This window comes from Ciconia boyciana, chromosome 1 (assembly GCF_034638445.1).
Source record: "Ciconia boyciana chromosome 1, ASM3463844v1, whole genome shotgun sequence".
Classification (NCBI taxonomy): Eukaryota; Metazoa; Chordata; class Aves; order Ciconiiformes; family Ciconiidae; genus Ciconia; species Ciconia boyciana.
In genome coordinates, this window is record NC_132934.1 from 97,595,121 (window position 1) to 97,612,490 (window position 17,370).

The 17,370-nt window shown below is 42.1% G+C and overlaps 1 protein-coding gene and 1 long non-coding RNA gene across 3 annotated transcripts in view; one reads left to right on the plus strand and one right to left on the minus strand.

Annotated features, from left to right (window-relative positions):
- Positions 1–783: 783 nt before the first annotated feature.
- Positions 784–17,256, minus strand: LOC140661823 (uncharacterized). The gene is made up of 5 exons (XR_012045905.1): positions 16,460–17,256; positions 15,536–15,611; positions 4,368–4,466; positions 3,117–3,227; positions 784–1,743 (listed from the first exon to the last, which is right to left on the minus strand). It is a non-coding gene; the product is annotated as an uncharacterized lncRNA (long non-coding RNA).
- Positions 16,557–17,370, plus strand: part of BBX (BBX high mobility group box domain containing) — a 146,293-nt gene continuing 145,479 nt past the window's right edge. Inside the window, exon 1 of one of the 2 annotated variants that reach the window (XM_072884485.1) lies at positions 16,557–16,962. The gene's annotated coding sequence lies outside the window, so the exon portion shown is untranslated. Of the gene's footprint in view, positions 16,963–17,241; positions 17,264–17,370 lie in introns of those variants that run through there. The other variant, XM_072884495.1, reaches the window with a different exon arrangement.

Consider the following 17,370-nt stretch of genomic DNA (forward strand, 5'->3'; position numbering starts at 1 on the left):
TATGTGAAAACATAACATCACACACGAGTGAGGCAGCGGTCCTGACAACACAGTCAGAGACAAGCTGATAAAACTCCTCTTTCTTTCATGGAAAAGAAGTATTTTCCATCTAGGTGAGAGCAAAAAAGAGAAAATTTCATTGCAAGTTATTTCGGTATTTAAAAAAAGAAACAAATTCCTTCGAACACTTTCATTTTGAGCCTACCATGTTTTCTCCCATATTAAAACATGAGTAGAGGAACCTCTGTGTGTGGTTTTGTATACATCTAGTCACACAAATATTTTAAAACATTACTGAAATCAAACATTTGAGGATGAAATATGTCCCCTTTGAAGCCAACGGCTAACCACCAACCTCAATGTGTCCATCCTTACCTTTAATTATGTCTTCAGATTGAAACCCCTAACTTCAGTGGACTAACTGGAAAAGCTTAATTTGCTGTCAGTGGCACCAGTCTCTCCCCTCCTAGTTTATTACGGATGGTTCTTCCCACGAAATTAAGAGCAAGAGGAATTGTAAAAGGCAGGAATAGAAATCAGATTTTCCATTGATATATGGGAAATTTGACTGGCAACAACATTCAGATATACTGAGATGAAAATCTGAAGATACAAACTTGGACTGAGATTATTTGAAATACAAAGTTTGCTTAGTTCAGAACTGAGAAATGTTGACAATTTTAACTATTTCACATATTAACTTTAATTACTTCCTTAGTTACATGTAAACATCAAAATTTACAAAAGATGAATACATGCTTTTGCAAGTTTATTCTCCAAAAAGTATTAATTCTAATGAATTTCCTTTTTCATATATTTTTAAACATTGAATTTCCATATGAGTCACAAAAATAAATCAGAAAAGAGAAAAGAAACATATATATATATGTACATACTTTTAAAATCAACATATGTTCAATTAAATTGTATTTTGCAATGAGGTCAGCCTCCTGCTTCAGAAGCTTTCCTGAAAAATATATTTGTGTAGATGAATCATTTTAAGATTCAACAGTCAGTGGAAGTTGACAGAGGCTTTTCATATGACATATTACACAACCTTATGAACATCAAAATTATATGGCAGGAACTGTTCTGTTGAGCACTACAGTCACTTTCCCAGGATCAGATCAATACATTTTCTGTCAAAGAACAAAATCTGCTAAAACAACCGGAAAATTTTTGCAAGAAAATGTTATTTTTAATACAGCTAGCCATGTAATTCTAGAGCAATACAGATAGGCTTTTTAACACACTTTCTTATTGAAGTAAACTGAGGAGGTACTACACAGATTACCCAGTAAATTTGCACAAACTCAGACCTATCTTGCAAAAGCTTATGGGCATGCTTAACTTTTCACAGAGGTGTATTTATTTCAATAGGATAGGTCTCTGCCTGCAAAGTAAGCACACACGTTACACCTCTTCAAAATCAGGGTCTTTGGTTCTGATCATACAGGCAACTGCATAAGCTCATCCCTGTAACTGGGCTAAATCCCATTCACAACATGTGCAAGGGTTGTCTTCACAAGCAGCTTTCAAGGTATAGCCAAGCTCTGGAAACATTCTGCATGTGCATAGCTTTTCAGGGGACATATAATTAGGGACTACCTTATTCCATCCCAGTAGATCTAGCTATGGTTGCAGAATTGTTTTTAAAGACTTTTTATGTGTCAGCTGCAGCTCTTTATGCATGCCTCATGTGGAAGCTTCTGAGTTGCTTTCAAGGAGTGTCAGGACCTCTTTCTGTATGATACAAGACACAAAGATAAAAGAAGGGGTTGATATTTCTTTGCTTTTTAAGAAATTAGACTTATCTTTTGAAGGACGAGGCCTTATTTGGTCTCTTTGGTTTGACAGACCTTTATTCCAATTCTCTAGCAGTCAATATCCCACTGGAGGTAAAGAGTTAATCAGTAAAAATAATTGGTTTCCTGTGTTGGATTAAAAATAATGGTATCATATTGATGGTTGCAATGATTGTAACGGGGTGAACAAATAAAATAGTCGTTGAACTGGGTCTTTTGTTTGGGTTGAAGAATGCGTTTGAACTGTACAAACTTGATTATTTGAGGCAGGGATCCCTGGATGCTTAATTTAAATCCGGTGGATAGGAAATGAGCATTTTTTAGGTTCTCTGTTCTTCTAAATCTTCATACAGGAAAGCTAAGTGGAATTGTGACACCACCTAACTTCAGGTACCTAAGTACCTCTGCCAAAAGACAATCTCCTCAGATTCTGTTTATAGACAGTGAGGGGAGCTGAGCAACCACCAAAAGAAATCCAGAGTAGGTCTAGGTCCAAGGGGAGCCTGTATGTCTCTTCACCACTTACAGGAGAAGCCTAAGGAGATCTAGCCTAAACTGAATCCCCACCTAATTTTACTTGTTCTAGGCCTCATAATCTATTGCTTACATATTCAAAGGACCTGATCACGTAACAAAGAGACAGCTACAATAGAACTTAATCTCTCCATTCACAAACCCTTTGGTTATGAGCCTATGCCCAGGCTCAGTTAGTCATTTGTAGATTCTCCTTGAAAAACATGCCCAAAGTTTTGCTTTTGTCTCTGAATTAAAGCACATAACTGGATAACAATGGCTTTGTTTGTCCTTCACCTCTTGCAAGAGGCTTAAGATGCCTCAAGGATGTCTCTTCTAACAGATAGCCAGGAAAGAAATGGAGTAAGGGCTGCAGGACACCTTGTGAAGCAACCGCAGAAGAGGGCAGTAGCACCTGGTGTCTCAAGGGGGAGTCTCATACAAAGCTAAGGCCTGAGCTTCCAATGCCCACCTCCACCTCGGTGGTGCTTACATGAACAATGAGGTTCTGAGAAGGTGCCCTCCTATTTCCTGATGAGCTGTCATCAACCGTATCACTTTCCATCAGGTAAACCCAATATGAGTATCTGCTGTTGTCAGTATCTGAATACCAGCTTGCTCCTCTGGCTAGGAGTAAATTTCTCTGACAGGGAGGACCACCTGTCTGGACCTAAGGCTCTTTTTTTGAACTTCTGCTAGTGCCAGAAATTTCTTCAATTTCTTAGCTACCATGCAGACTCCCTGGAGGTTGGGAAAGGTGCACTCCCTTTTCTTCTCAGAGGCCGTAGTGGTACCTACCTTCAGTAATGTCAAGGTCATCTACAAAACCCATTTTAGCGCCTGGATGACGCAGACCATGGTGTGAGAGACTCAGTCCTCCACTGGCTCACACTTCCCCTCCTTGGATTACTGCAAGAAAAAGAGAAGAAAAGAAACCAAGCCCTGGGCTTTGCCCCCTCCGGGGACATCAGGAAAGCCATAGTTCACCTCAAGCATCCTTGGACAAGTTGCACTTATCAGTCTGCAGTATCGTTTAATTTCAGCCCACCTACAATCAGGACTGGCTCTAGTAGAGACAACTATCACTACCCTGAGGATTTAAGCAGTCCTGTGTTTGCTCCTGGAATGCCAGCAACAGTGAATGTTTCTGCTAAATTTTAATTCAAATTCTCTTCAACCATTTCTTTTTGCAGAACTGTGAGGCATTGAGTTTTCATTGTCTCCAGCCAAGAGAGAATGTAAAATGGCCCCAACAGGTGCAGCAAAGAAGCACTTCAGAATCCACTCATAACTCAACAGACATGAAGTAAATGTATTCAATAAATATTTTATTTTGACACATAGTACATATTCATAGTTTAAGCAAATGCTATAGCTAAAGGGATGCTTACAAAGAGATTGACACAAAAGAAATAGCAAAGCATAAAATTATCATTTTCCTGAACAGAGAGATTTTTGTACTTAGAAGAATTTTTATATTATTCATTGAGTACCATTCATGTGCTCTGTACTGCTGAGAATGTATAGCCAGCCCTGGGATAAATATTTTCAGAGTCATCCAAGTGATTTGGAAACTAAGACCCACTGACTGTCAGTAGTTATTAGGTGCTTTTGATGGTGTTACCTGTCTTGTGCAGTTCACAGGGCTCACTATCCAAACCCTTGAGGTCATTAAGAGACTTTCCAGTTACTTCAAAGGCTCTATGTCAGGCCTGCAAGGTCCTGTAAGCTCTCTACGAGGAGACAGGAACCTTTCTGGAGCAACGGATTGCTTTGGACTAAGAGAGGCTGTTTACTGAGGATAATACAAAGTATTTTTAAGTAGGTGACACTCACTGCTAAAATGTAAACAGCTGCAGAAGTGGCACTAGGATAGTACTGCACATGCATTTTGTCCTTTCCAGTGAATTAAGAAGAAAACCTATGAAAACAACACCCCAGTTTGACTGCTGCAGTCTTCCCTCACACCTTAGCCAGGGAAAACTCAAGTAATCTTTGGCAAAGCTGCAGCATCCCATCAAGATTAGCAAGGAAAAAAAAATGACTCACCTTGCTCTCTTCTGTCTACTCAAATTTGAAAGAATCAGGGCCGCCTTTTTGTTATGAAACCCAACCTTGTGTGGATTCCAAGCTGATGAGCACGAGTGCCTGAAAATATCAGAAAACTGTGGTTTAGCAAGAGAAATAGGGAGTGAGTGGAGGAGCCATCCTGTTGATTTTGGAAGGAGTGGCAAAAGTTCCACTGACTTCAGCTGGGCACGAGCCAGGCCCACTGGGCATAAAACTCCACTTGGCATCTCTTCCATCTTCCACACACAATACTGACAGGGGTCCTACAGACAAATTTAATTGATTGTGGCACTCAGACATCACCCAGAAATTGTTTCTTTGTGGTAGACTTTACCCGTGTGTAAAGAGTCAGCACGAATAGGACTATGAGGGACTTGGATGGTACATAAACCTGGTTTTGTTCCTCTGCATAATTGAATTCCACCCTTGGAGAATAAGCAAGGAAGTCTGCTTCTTAATGGTTAGTTTTCTGTTACAACACATGATGGATGACTGTTTCCAAAATATTTGTAAAGACATGTATGCATTATACTAAAGAAAGGTGTTAGTTTGATGGCGCTAGGGAATGAAACCTTGGATTTAGTCAGAGATAAGAAATAACCCTTTAATACTTTCATAAAAACTCTGGTTGAAACGAAGATACAGCAGCATCCTATGGCTTCATCTGTTCCCCAGCACCACAACTGTTTCCTAACAGCCTTTCACAGAGCTTAATATGGAGGACGAAGATCAACAGGATGCTATTATCAAGCACCATGTGCTGGGAAAGGGTAAATGCTGAAACAGTCTGTGCTAGCATCCTTGTTGTATTATCTCTGCATCCATGGATAGTGAGAAAATGAGGGCTTCTAAAAGTTAATTCACCTGAAGAATTTGACCTTCATCTTATTATTATGCTGAAATACTACTTCACCATACATAAAGGAGTCCCAAAGTGGACTAGGACAATTGCCATACCAAAACCTTTGAATTTTCTTGGATATTATTCCCCTCTTTGTTTCACACAAACACACACACACACACCTGTTCAGAGTGAAAACTGACTAGCTAGCGATCCACAAAATTTCTCCAAGAACACAGGAAGTTTTGCAAAAAAAAGCAGTGAGTTCCAGTGGCAATGTATGTGTTCAGTTACTGCCACGGGAAAGCAGGCTACCCCTACAGACCTCAGTGCAGGGACGACAACCTGACAAAATCACACCCTGGACTTACTTCAGTGTCACTGTAAAAGCTCTAACAAAGCTGGAGAACAAAAGAGGTCAAAACAATATTTTAAATAATAGTTGGTATTCTAACAAAAACAGCACCAAGATTTCACCAGCTGGGTCTTTCCTTGGGAAGATGCTGAACGGTCTTAACAGGGAAGGTAGCAACCACACTATTTTCTTGGTGTTACAGATCAGCCAAAATCAAATAATACCCTTGGAGAAAGTGCATTATTATTCATGGTAACAGGAAAATGCCTAAAAGCATTTGGGCCCTTTCATTAAACCACTGCAGCTGATTACATAAAAACTACTTTTGAGGAAGGATTCTATATCTATTACTGGCCCTAAACCATAAAGGAGTATACATGTGAACATACTCATTTTTCCTTGATTAAAAGTGCTACTGAGGTTGTGTTCAGCATAAGGAAAGATTCAGAAATAAGAAAAGCAATAAAATAAACTAGCGGGAAAAATAATGGGGGCAATACCCATCTGAGTGCGAGCAGAGAGAAAAACCAACACAGAGAAAAGATAGAAAGCGAAGCGAAGGTGGTGGAGAAAATATATTAAACAGAGTGTGCCCCATATTCCTACTTGAATGTGTCTTGGAGGACAAGGGGCACTCCAGCTTCTCCTATGGTGATGGAACGACTCAGCAGAAAACACAACACAGAAACAGTCAGCACGAGTTTTTCCCTCGGGGGGCAATGCTTATAATCAGAAATCAAACCAAGTTAATATAGAGGCAACACTAACAAAAGAAGAACTACAAAAAATCCCTAGTATAGAACCACCTACTTCAGTAACAGAGTTTCAATGTATGGTGGCATCCTTGTGTTCTCATTTTCCTAGAAGATACCTTCCTATAGCATTACGAACAGATTAGACCTAACCTGAACGTTGAAGGAGAAGTGCTTATTCTCTAGCCATTCTGCTAGTAAGAGCCATACAAGTTCATAGCCTCCCAGACACACCTGTGTGTAACTGTTGAATGATTTAGAGGCACTGGCATTCAAAGCAGCTCTGTCAGGCACCTGTGAAACTAGGCTCTTCCATCTAGCACCATTTTGAGGCCATTGCTGCTAGTTCATTTGGATTGGCAATACTTCACTCAGAGAATTCATTATTGTGAAACATCTCGAATTACTGAACTAGCAGATAGCTAAAGTGATTCTTGTCCTAGCTCCCAGTAATTTTTTTCCAATCACAATTGATATCCAATAGTTTCAGTCCACATTTCATGTTTGTGTACACCATATCTTAATGGTGTCTTTAATTTGTTTTCCCTACCCCATTTCAGAAACAGGATAAAACATTCTAGAAATGGGCTCGCCAATTAAATGTTCAAATCTATAGGGATATATGTTGTATTAGCCATGCTGTTTCCTATGCTGAAAGGCACTAATTTAGGAAAAACTGTTGTATTTTGGGCATGTTCATCCCTGGGTGCATGGGATGAACCTCACAAACATACTGGGTGAATGTACATTTTGTGTAAGAGAACTTATCCCTGGCAATAACCTGTATTCAGACTTGCATGCTTACCCCATTTCCAGGTATTTAGCTGTTTCTGATTGTAAACTTGTGTGTATAATGAAGCTCAGTCCAGTATTCACTCTAAAAGTATATTAACAGGCAGGTGGAACTGTGAAGACCTTATTCGTGTTGGTGGGCATTTACTTAGGTCATTGTACCTGGTGAGAAAGTGCTTTCCAACACATATTACAACTCCACAATCTAGCCTCACATAATCAGGTTCTGCCTGTATGCGGTTAGAAGCCTCCACAATGAAACACTTCCATTCCCTGAAAAGGAGAGCTGCATGTGGAATCAAGCAAGCAGGTATTTTTACCGCTACAATTTTCCTCTTGCCAGGAAGCTGGTTAGGTTTTATTTGAGTTTTGTTTGTTTGCTCGTTTGTTTGTTTTTATGAGAATGTCCATGGGGAAATGTCATTTCCACCTAAACTTTTTTTTTTATTTTGATAGTAAATGCAAACAATTAAATGAAGATAAGCGTTCTGCTTGGTATATGTTGCACAAGAAATATGAAAAATTTCTAATGAAATGTATTCATTTGAAATTGGAAGGTGAAGGGGTTCTTGTCAACTATAATGTAAAAGACTAGGAGGATTTGTCCTTTAGGAAATAACACTTCCCACATCAGTTAACACTCTATATGTAAGGAAAGGAAACAGAAGAGGGTGCATGGTCACAGTTTCTCCTCCACTCATCCACGCACACCTGTTACACCTGCATGTGTGGATGCAAAGATGCCGAGCTCTAAATTATACCAATCCCATCAAAACAACAGAGCTTTGAGAAGGACCCCATGCTGATTGACAGGAAAGTGATCCTTTCCATTAACTTTGACAGGGTTTGGTATGGGGACCCTCTTAGAACGGGTTCACACAGCATCACTAACTCTGCATATCAGTTTGTGAGGCTGGCCAGGGAGAGACTTCACTTTTTTGGACAAGTCAGCACCTTATTTCATGATTATTCATGAAATAATGCATGCACAGAATGACTTAAAAGTACATTTAAAAAAATTGTTTTCAACTGCTTCCAGGTGACTGAGGAGTTGCACTGGTGCAGGACCGAACCACAAGTCTGAACATACAGGACTGAATGCCAGTTTGAGCACACATTCAGGTAAATGACAACTGTGAGAATAAGCCAAAAAACTGAAAGCCATGTGAGCATTAAAAAACAGAACTTATTCTGTCATGATGACTGGCTTTGGGCGATCCCTGAGCCGGCTCACAGGGCACCCATAGGCACAGGGATGGTTCTGGGTGTATGTCTATAACCTAAGGCTGGGGAAAACTCAGTTTAATCTCCCCTTTGGCCACCATCTTCCAAGGTAGTTGGAAAGAGCCACTGTTCCTCTTTCTGCCTCAGTTTTCTACCTGTAAAACAGGTGTAATAATATCTACTTTCTCACCACCTGGAGATGAGGTGAACATACAATGGTTACATTTTGGAGACAGTACAGTAATCTACATGTAAGCACCATGGGTAAAAGAATGGATATGGGACTGGACTCTGGTCCTGAACCTTAGTTGCTACTGAACCAGAAGGAAGCTTAGGTAAAGCCGCACACTCCTCTTCTCTCCATCTTTTCAGTGACTCAGGCCTGCAAGGGCTTGTTGAGACCTTTAGGTTCCCTCACAGCCCACTAAAGCTAATGCTGAATCCCTTTGCAAGGTTGCTATGAGCCCTCTGTGTCAGCAATTTTCTGTAGAAAGCCCAGTAGTACATATACGTGCACACTGTTGTTACTCTTAGCACACATACGTGCAGAGATATTACCATTAGCTGTCACTTCAGCTGCTGAGATACTCAACCTATCCCCTGTCCCACCCCGGCATCTGCCAGATTTTCCCCAAAATCCTTAGGGCCATATTCTGCTGTCTCCATACGCTTGGAGGGTGAGGGCCTGGCTTAATTTGTCTGCTTCTCCATCTGCTTTTACAATCCGTATTTAATGCAACGGGCCTCTCATGCAGCAGCAGGCAGAGAAGAGGAGTTGAGTGAGCAAGGTGGTTTTCCCTGCTCTAGAGCTGATGCGCAGATGGCCAGTGCCATTACCCCACCTTGTAAAGAGTTTTCCACCAGCACTGATGTGAAGGCTTTGTCCCTAAGGAAACATTAGCTCTGCCCCCATTAGCAAACATCATAGACAACATTTCATCCTCAGATAAAAATGGCTTTGTACCCCAAAAGTATGAATACCAGGAGTATTTTCTTGTTACTGAAGTATGTGGAGACTGGCTTTGACACTGATGTGCCAGTGAGGGGCAATTTTTGTTTGGCTTTTGGTACTTTGCATAGCCAGTCAGAAGCACAATGAAAAAATAAATAAATAAAAATAATCATACACTTAAAAGCTATACAAGCAAATGCGGTTATACCAACCAATTCCCTCAATTATTTCCAGTAACAAAAATTTGGGATGCAGCACTGGTTGACTGAGAAATCTCAAGACTGGGTTTTCATTCTAGCTGTTGCCATCTGTATTGCAAAATAAGAGATCCTGACAAGTACTTCTAAGCTGATGATAGCAGGAGAGTATCCCACTGTAGTTAACAAGAGCTCCGTCACTGCTTTTCATGCTGTCAGGATTTCACTCACTGATTGTAAAGTTTTGGAGCAAGAAATGCGTCTCAACACAAAGCTCCAGCTTCACAAGGAAGACAGAAGCAACAGACTTCTGAAGCCATAGTCACTTGTTTCTAGGCAGGTCTTCTTGGAAGAACCAAGATCATGCACAAGTTTAACCTTATGTGCACAAACAGCTCCCTCAAAGTCAATAGATGAGTATATAAACCTCCCTTTGACTGGGGGCTAAGTTTGGATGTAAGGTGCTCTAGTACTTTTTAAAATAAGGTTTTTATATAGGCAGGAAAAGTGCAGTGGAAGCAACAAGTCAGCCTGGAAATTTAAGAATGAAGGGGAAATAATTATTAACTTAATCTGAGCACTGCTGAGCATGCACGACTTGAGTTCTTCTCAGTAGGACTTCAGCAGAGTCACAGATTTAAGGTTTCTTTATGAACACCCAGTTCGTCACAGACCATAAATCTCACCATAGATCTCTGCATGCCTTCCACAACTTCCATTTGAAAAAAATGCAGACAGGGCTATGCAAACCACCAATTTTTCAAATTGCTGAAAGTTAAAAAAAAAAAAAAAAGGGACAACAGATCACTTGTGTTAACCTGGATTGATTATTTTTCAAAAACTTATGTCGAAGCAAATTGACACTGAAGGCCAGGAAAGTGCACTAAAAGTGCTATGTTTCAGTTTTTTTCATTTTTAAGGATTGTTTTTTAATCTGAACCATGAAAATGTTTCATTTAGAAAGCATTTGAAAATTTAAACATTTGCATGCAAATACAGGTACTTATACTGCCCCTTCCCTCCACATACATAAACATAATTACCCAAACCAGCAATTGACAAAACCCACCCTTTGAAAAAAATGGCCCAGTATTATCAAACTGATTTTTTGCCGATAAAGTTAAAACTTAAAAATATCGATCAGCTCCACCATTTACCTTTTATAAAATTCTAAGGAGAGAGCAAGCATTACAACCAGAGAAGGCTGTAACTTTTAGTGATGCAGAGATCTCAACACAAATAAATGCTTCAACTAGAGCTGCAGACAGTCAGAATAAGGGAAATACACACCCACCATGGGTGTTTGAGGGGTAAACCAAGCAGGGATGGCAGACAGACTCCAGTGTGTAATTTGCCTACTTTATAGAGAAAAATATCTTCGTTGCTACAGCACTGGCACTGGGGAAAGCTATGAGAACCTGCCGACTTCAGGGAAAAGCCACATTAAGAGGGCATGCAGGAAGGCACACTGTATTTTTAAAAGGGCTAGTTCTTACAGGCTGGCCTGCCAACGATTCTCATGTTGGGGCAGGGAGGAGCAGGAGAAAGTTCCCTTCTTAAGTTTCACCACCTTCTCCATTTTAACCCAGTGGGACAGAAACAATGCAATGTTCTGATTTAATTTCCTCTCGTGAGGCCTCTCACCTGGATGCACTGAAGCAGTGCATAGCCTTGCTCCTCCAAGAATATTTATAGTGGGTTGCACTAGTCCAAGACATGAATCGTTTTCTTCTTCCTTTCTTTTTTTTTTCTCCTGGAAGGCCTCAAGATCCATCCAGTTTTGTTCCCCACCCTACATCATTCTTCAAAGCTGATAATTTTAATTCCAAAAGCAATTCCTCGAAAAGGGAAGGCTAGATGTGGTCCTCTGCCTCTGGGCTCCACTGGATTGGATGCTTCTTCCCTCTTTGCCAGGACTCCTCCACTGTGTCCCCACATGACTACCACCTGAAGGAATACAATTCTGATCTCTGCCTCTTTGAAGCCTCTCCCTTGCAGAGATGAACAAGATCACTAATATTAAATCTGCGGTGCTCTGTCTTTCCCCAGATATGACAAGTTAAGAGTCAAATATCATGTCTTTGAGTAGTTCAGTGACTAATGCATGCTCTTGTTATTTAGGGTCAAATGGTCACTTGCTTTGTTTACTTTACAAATGGTAGCAGCACTGTGCGGCCAAAGAAGTGTGCTGCAGTCTCAAAATGGACATAACTACAGGCATGGCAGTGGGGCAATGAGACGTGCATCTGGGAAGCTCACCAAGCTGTAAGAATTCATGCTCAGACCTAATGGGTGCTGCTTTTCCACTTGAGTCACTGCAGGGACTTGCCACTTTTCAAGCACAGACTCAATGACATCCTCTTCACTTAAGCAGTGGATTTAGCAGGCTAAAAACTTTTTGCTCCTTGATTGTCCTTGTTCTTCTAGACAGAAGTAAATATGTATTTGTGAGGTAGTTCTGAAGTCTCTGGTGGTATACTGGAGGTTGGAGGAAGACACTAGAACAGACTTGTAGTTTCTTTAAAGCACCACAAACATTTATAGAAAAGGGAAAACAAGCAAATAAACAAATAAATGTTTGAATAATACCAGAAACAGAGATAGGAAAAAGAGGCCCTTGGGTGGAGGAGGGAGAGAGCTACTTGATAGTACTAAAATGTAATAAGGGGCACACAATCTAAAATTGAAAAATTAGTTCCAATTACATTTTATGCTTAAAGCAGTTAAATATTATTGCAGTTTACATGAGAGTTAAAGCAGTAACTGTAAAAATCAAAAGTGTGGGGTTGAAAGCTGCTGTCCTGTGGCCCAGCTTTTAATGGGGACTTTTTCAGTAAGTCTGAAGGAATCCCTGGATGTGAATGGTAGACCCACTGCTCTCTTGTGTGTCACTGGCTCTGGAAAATGATTTGCTTGCCCTAGACTAACTCAATGGGCTACATAACCTCAGGTGAGCGGGTCAGACCTGATTTACATATTTTTTGTAATGCAGTATACTTGTGTAAGGACAAGGAAAATCTGCTTTAGTTTAGAGCTTAGCAGACAATCGCTTCATTATTGTAGACATTGTATATTTCACATACACAAGTATGTTAAATAGTTATATATTAGTTTAACATATGCCTAAATGCCTTGCAGAATCAGAAGCAATTTTTACAGAGGTGATAGACTCAAATGGATCTGGATGCTCTGGCTAACCTATTACTCAATTCTTCTGAAACAGGAAAAAATGGTAAACAGCTCCTCGAGGTGTAGTAATATTTTTCTGAAAAAGGGAGGCGCTATGAAAGAAAAATGTCAGAGCAACAGAGAAAGAAATGTACGGAGCAATGGCACTGCAAGTTAGAAGCCCAGATTTGATTCCTGACTTTGCTGCTTCCATACTGTGAGACTACTGGCAAGTCATTTCACTTGTCTGTTCCCCTTCCTACTCTCTTGTCTAACTTGTCAAATGAAACTGCTAGCACCTTAGGCCAGAGGTTGCTTGTAGGATCTAACGCTCTTAGTAGCTGGTTCTGTCAGAGGGCTGCAGTTGTTAATGCTCCGCTAATAAAAAGAGGCATAAAAAATAAGAGTCAATAGGAGACAGTGGGAATTAGATGCACAGGTATAGAAAGAGAACGTTCAGAAGCAGCATCTCAGAATTACAAAGAAGAAAATATCCTGATTATTTTAATGTTGTGAAATAATAGGAGTAAGGAATAGGAGCAAAGAAATACAGTCAGAGTTTAACTGTGCCCTCCTACAGAGAAACCAACAGAACAAGTTGGCCTTTCTTTGACTTCTACAAACTTCTGTTGAGTTCTCAAGAAACTGAAAGTGTTCCTAAAAGGGGGTGAGGTGGGAACAATAACTTCCTAAAAGTGTGGTTCTTGAAGAATGGCTGTCCTGCACTGATCCTGTGGCTCTCTGTTCCTACTCTAAAGTGGATATTCTGCAGCTTTAGTTCAGATAAAATGCCTCCTCCCTTCAGTGCTTGCACATAAATTGCTATTAATGTTACCATGTTATACAAGTGCATTGAGGAGGAAAATAGGCCCACTAATGCATTGTCCTGCTCCAGTGTTTTTTAACCTGGAGGATGCCACGCTATTCCATGGACTGTGGGTGGGCACAAGCCACAGGAAAAAAAGCAACAGAGGTGGGACAGGCTCCATAAGGCTGCATCTGCCTCACCCTTTCTTCCCCATCCTTCTCCCCAGGCTGTGTGCAAAGCTTAACGCAGATAAAGCATATGCTCCCAGAGTTGCCTTATGGCCTTCCTTCCCTGCTCACATGACAACCGTCACTTGTAGTCAGCCATGGTAGCAGCTCAAAGGGATCCAGGGCCTGCAGGCTCAGGCTGCAGCTGGCTAGTCCAAGCTTCCTTTTTATTATCTGAATACATTTAAAACAGCCATGGAAGCACGCGTATACCTCAGCCCGGAAGAGCTACCAGTGGCCAGCTCGGTTCCACAGGCAGCAGGTAGCTTCCGCCCTGGGCAGGAGGAGGAGAGAAAATGGTAATCAAGGACCACACTCAGGCCCCCCCCAATGTTAGTGAGCTCCACAGCAGGCCCCAAAGGAAGGGAACAGAACAAATGCTGATTACTATTATTAATATCAACGCTATTATTTTTCCTGTTATTATTAAATAACAACAAAGTGAAGGGAAATATTTTGACAAAGCATAGACACATGGCTACTTATGTCTTCTACATTGTGCCATGGATTAATTAAGAGGTGACACGCGGCTGGGAGGGAGATACTCCACCATCAGTTAAGGGCAAAACAGGCAAACCCAAATGAAGTCAAACAAATGCCACAAACATGCGGCTTCAAAGCCCCAAATCCTGCTGCACGTGCATCTGAACAAACTGCTTTATCTGTGCTGAACTGCATCGACTCCAGCGGAGCGCTGGCTGTACACAGGAGTACACGTGAACAGTTCACAAGGTAGGGCTGGGGCATCTTTCTTTTAAAAACTAATACCAATTACACAGAAGTGACAGAAAAGTGCCATCTGATGATACAAGTTTCTGCAGAAAAATCTGGAAATGCAACTTGTGCGGAGTTTAAAACAACTAATAATCAGCAAGCAATTTTAAAAATTTCAGCACTCGCTGTCCCTTGAAAAATTCCTCACAGACTCTGGCTAGCACCTTATAACTCTTGATAACAATGACTGACTAAAGCCAGAAATATCTCCAAGTGGGTATGCAAAGAGATTAATTTGCTTAAAATCATATACAGAGAAATGGAAACACAGAAATATTTACTATCCCCTCCCTCTTCCACTCATGACCTCAGTGTTTGCAGAAGGTCCTGGATTGATAGCCCAAGAAAATACAGTCCTCTCTCTCACTATGGACACAATAAATCAAAGCAGTGGAAACTCAAGCATTTTATTTTCTGACCGTACCGGCGTACCTTAGCTTATTCATCTCTCTTAAAGGGTGACAAAATACTTCTGTTTCTACAGGCTTAATAGGTGGCTGCCTTGCAACTCATGAAGCCATTTGTAACTGTACAAAGTGGACACAAAACACGACTGTTCTAATTAGTAGCACTGTATATCCATTTCGTATAGCTGTAAACAACTACATTACATGCAAGGTGTCCCTATCTTGACCTCTTTTCTGAAATGGCCAGTAAAGGCATCAAATATAAGAGTCCTGTTAACAACAAAATGAAGCATCCTTTAAAATGAACTTTATGCATGCTATCAAGCATCTACATCACTTATATTGCTCAGTAATTACCTACTTTGGCAGGATTTTAGCAATGAAGAGGTAAGAGAGGCTCCATGATGTACTCTCATTAATATGGGTAAAAGAATCCAAGAAGCAAGGCACTAATACTGAGAAGTAAGAAACTATACCATATAAGTTTCAACTGTCTGGCTTAGGCCTCTTACTGGCAACTGCTTATGCATACTGAAAAGATGCTGCTTACCTACAACTGCAAAGCACTTCACAATCTACAAATCATAGGAGGAAGCTCTGCCTAAAAATTAGGCCAACCTTTTCAAATGTGACTAATGAAATTTGTGTACCTTCACTTGCCAGTGTCCCGACCCGTGACACCTGACGTGCACCTGACTTCCAGTGGATGGATTCTCTTTCTTAGCACTGAAAATGAAAAAAATGAGGTAAAATGCACTAATTACAGAATATGTTTATCCTGTTATTTTTATATTATTCAGGCACTGACTAACCCACCCCTCCTTACAACAAGCAAGATGGTGGGCCATTTAGAATACTTTTCTCACATGTTAACAAAAAACGTGCAGGTTAATTTAAAATGACTTCTCAGAAACATGGATACAATTTAATTTTCTAAAATCAGCTTTACCCCACTGTTTTATTCAGACATAAGAAATATTATTTCATAGTTAACATAATTCTGCCATAAAGAAAAATGGGGGGAAAAAATGTGAAAGAAGAGTAGGTAAGCAAAGGGAAGATGCTGGAATCAACCATACCACAATGGAAAAAAGCTCAGAACAGAGAACATACGGAATAAACTCCGCAACATCCTTGGAGCATTGGATATGTAAAGCCATTGTGAAGCACAAACATTGCTCTTTTATTGGAAAAAAATGAGTTAAAAAATGAGTTTCCATTGTTATTACTACTATTATTATTTCTGACCTTTTTTTTTTAATATGCCAGTCGCTGACTGGAAGTCAGAGTCCCACCTGGAGACAGTGTCACATAAAAATTAGTGCTTCCTAACTGTAAGAACAAACACCACGTGTTTTCTCCTCAAAAAACCATAAAGGTCTCACGTTGCACATATTCAAACCCTTGCGAACATTAATACGTCAGGTCAGCGTACACAGTACGCTTTCACGTTGTGTTTGATTCCTGCAGGAGAAAGGAGCTTTTCCAAAAAAGTTAGACTACACTTCCGCAGGGCTTTTCCAACACCCGTCAGCACAATCGCCACGCAGTCACCCAAAAGCTGCTGGCCTCACACTGTCGCTTTGTCCGTATCAGCCTGCGAGTCACACAAATTCTCAGATGAATTTCACATCCATGTGGGCTGGTAACGTATGTGAGGCGCAAGGCGGAGAACCGGGCAGGACATGAGGCACGGCGTGGACGCCGGCATTATCCTTTACTAGCTTTGCCAAATAAGTGCCCGCTGTCTCTATGGAAAGCTGATGTGAAGACCGCCGTGCTGTCGATGCTGGGCGGTGAGGGCCTCTCCGCCACGTTTGGGCGAGGATTACTACGGCAGCAGGCACGACCCGGTGCTTCGCCGCATCCCCGTGCAGCGCCGCTGCCTGAAACCCTCTCGCCGGGTCAGGGGGCGACCGCCGGCCTCGGCCCGTCTGCCCGGCTCCCCCCCGTGCCGCGGGGCTGGCTTCCCGTGTTTACTCCCCGAGCAGGGGCTGTGCGGATGCACTGCTGCCTCCCTCAACTTCTCCGCTCGCCGTGTTTTGGCCTCTGAATGCAACCCGCCCAACTCGACAGAGTAAGTTACCGGGGGGGCGGCCGGGGCTGGGGCCGAGCGGGGCCGGGCCGGGCCGGGCCGGGCCGTGCCCGCCGCCCGCACCCCGCCGCGGCCGTTACCCCGCGGCGCTGCCCAGGGCAGGCGTAGTTTACTCTCGCAGCCCTCCCCGGGCGGCCAATGGACAGCGGCTGCCGGCGCTGTGGCCGGCGCGGCTCCGCGCTCCCCTCGGCGCCGGGGGCCGGCGCCCCCGCTACCTGCCCCACTCCGCTACCGCCGCCGCCGGCTCCTCAAACACTGTGAAGAGCAGCGCGACGATCTTTGTGTGAGTGTGTGTGGGGAGTGTGTGCGCCAGCGGCTCCCTCGCGGGCCGCGGCTGTAACGGCGCCGCTGAATGGCTGGCGGACCCGTCCCTCAGCGCGTCGGCCAATG